Below are 2,826 nucleotides of genomic sequence, written 5' to 3'. Positions count from 1 at the left end.
GCTATTGAGTTGTATGAGTTTTTATGTATTTTGGATATTAACCCCTTCTCAGATATATGATTTACAGGGGGCAACTCTAACCCTCCACACCTGGCAGTTCCTGCCTACACCTTGTACAACCTCCTCAGAACTGTGTGATCCCCAGTGGGCAGGCTGGACTGGGCCGCAGCAGTGGCTACGGCTGGAACATTTCCTGCTGGGCTCAGCGGGACAGAGTGCATGCTGCTTGGGGCCACAGGCTGATTCCGCCACGACCCTGGGAGCACTGATGATGGGCAGCTCTGAGTCCGGACCTGAGGCCGGCATACGGGGCTCCAGGATGACCAGGAAGCTTCAACCCCAGGGCACCGGGGTGGCTCAGTCAGTTAAGCCTCCGACTCTTGATTTTGGCTCAGGTCATGATCTTAGGGTCATGAGGTTGAGCCCTGCATTGGGCTCTGTGCTGGGCATGGAGCCTGCTTAAGATTCTCCCTCTCCCTCTGCCCCTCCCCTGCTGCTCTCTGTCTCTCTAAAACAAAACAAAACAAACAAACAAAAGCCCCACCTCAACCCTGAGAAGGCGGCCCCCACCCGGCAATGCCCCCCACCCCAGGCTGGCAGTACTAAAGGCCAGGAACCCACATGTTCCAGCACTGCAGCAAAAGCCCAAGACATGATGGGTTGCACCTTGTAAGGATCCTCCTATAAACAATGAGCATGTCACTGTTCCTCCCTGGAAAGCAAACCATAAACAGCCTGTATTTACCATTCATGTGGATGAAGCAGAAGGAAAGACTCAAAAGAGGTCAGCTGAATCTAAAAAACAGAACATGAAAATGTCCGGGCTTTTAATTCAGCTATTACTTTACCTGGACCAAGAGAACCACTGGTACCTCTTCACTATCCAGTGGATGGTAGTTTTGAGTCACCACACACTATGGACATATCAATTGTATTAGAAGATGAAAAGCCAATGAGTGCCAATGAAGTCCCGGACTACCAGGAGGATGTTCACACATACTTAGGGAAACAGAGGTTAAATGTAAGCCTGCAGTAGGCCACATGAAGAAACAGCCAGACATCACTAAGAGTATGAGGGCTGTCCTTGTGGACTGGTCAGCCGATGTAGAGAAGACTATAAAGTACAGAATGAGACCATGCATTTGTCTGAGCACTATATTGATTGGTTCCTTTTCTCAATGTCTGTGTTGAGAGCTCGTGGGCACTGATGCTATGCTGTTAGCCTCAACGTTTGAAGAAATACAGCCCCCAGAAACAGCAGAGTTCCTGTGCATCACTGAAGACACCCATACCAAGAAACAAGTCGCGAGAATGGGACGCTAGTTTTGAAAGTGCTCGCTTTTGACCTAGCTGCACCAACGGCAAATCTGCTTCTTACCCAATACTTTCTGCACCAGCAGCCTGCCAACTGCAAAGTTGAAAGTTTAGCAATGTTTTGGGGAGAATCAAGTTTGAGAGACGCTGCCGCATACCTAAAGTGTGTGCTGTCAGTCATGGTGGGACCGGCCTCTTATCTGGTGCTCTACACAGCGACAGGACAAAGCTGGCCTGGACTTTTAGTTCAAAAGACTGCATATACCTTGGAAAGTCTTCAGCCTTGTCTCATGGAGCTTCGCCAGACCTACCTCAGAGCCCCACAGCATGCACAACAGTCAATAAGAGACAAGTGTAAAAGTAAAAGTATCATGGTGTTTCTCTCCTCAACCCACCAGAGACACTACATGTGTAACAGTGAAACAGCCTTTGTTTTCTAGGATATAAATCACTCAAAGCACATGGTATACAGTTTTGCTAAGGTTTTAATTTTTTTTCTTTAAAGATTTTTATTTAGGAGAGCGCATGTGCACACGTACACAGGATCGGGGTTGGGGGTGGTGGGGCAGAGGGAGAGGAAGAAGCAGACTCCCCTCAGAGCAGGAAGCCCAACAACAATGTGGGGCTCGAACCCAGGACCCTGGGATCATGACCTGAGCTGAAGGCAGACGTGTAACCGATGACCCAGCCAGGTACCCCTCTAAGGTTTTAATTTTACAATCATTGCTGAATACAGAAGTTATGGCCAAGCACAAATTATGGTATCTATTACTTTTTAAATGGCTTTAGTTTGTATAGATTTTGTACATGTAACTATCTTAGATATTTGGCTAATTTTAAGTGGTTTTGTTGAAGTATTAATGACGCCAGCTGTCAGCACAGTAAGAATAAGAACTGATAAATAGAGTTGGGGAAAAATATATGCTTTACAAATATCTTCTCCCTTTCTTAGGTTGCCTTTTCCTTTTGTTTTGTTGGTGGTGTCCTTTGCTGTACAGAAGCTTTTTGTTTGATGTAGTCCCACTTGTTTATTTTTGCTTTCTGTGTTAAGTCCAAAAACCCCTCACCAAGACCAATGTCAAGATATTTACTGCCTATGTTTTCTTCTAGGAGTTTTATGGTTTCAGATCTTATATTCAAGTCTTTAAATCATTTTCAGTTAATTTTTGTGTGTGGTATAAGATAGTGGCCCTGTTTCATTCTTTTGCCTGTGGCTGCCCAATTTTCGTAACACCATTTATCGAAGAGGCTGTACTTTCCCCATTGTATATTCTTGCCTCCTCTGTCATAAATTGACCATATATGCATGGATTTATTTCTGGACTCTCTGTTCTGTTCCATTGATCTGTGTATCTGTTTTTATGCCGACACTATACTGTTTGTTAGAGCTTTGTAATAAAGTTGGAGCATGGAAAGGGTGATGCTTCCAACTTTGTTCTTTTTTGTTTCTTCTTTGGCTAAGCAATCTTGAGAAAGAAGAACAAAGCTGGAAGCATCACAAATCCAGATTTT

At 45.1% G+C, this 2,826-nt stretch overlaps 1 pseudogene; it reads left to right on the top strand.

Moving 5' to 3' along the window:
• Positions 1-268: 268 nt before the first annotated feature.
• LOC110570738 lies at positions 269-1,729 on the top strand (annotated as a pseudogene).
• Positions 1,730-2,826: the final 1,097 nt, after the last annotated feature.

Source organism: Neomonachus schauinslandi, chromosome 1 (genome assembly GCF_002201575.2).
Source record: "Neomonachus schauinslandi chromosome 1, ASM220157v2, whole genome shotgun sequence".
In the NCBI taxonomy this organism is placed as follows: domain Eukaryota; kingdom Metazoa; phylum Chordata; class Mammalia; order Carnivora; family Phocidae; genus Neomonachus; species Neomonachus schauinslandi.
This window is presented reverse-complemented; position numbering and strand designations above follow the sequence as displayed.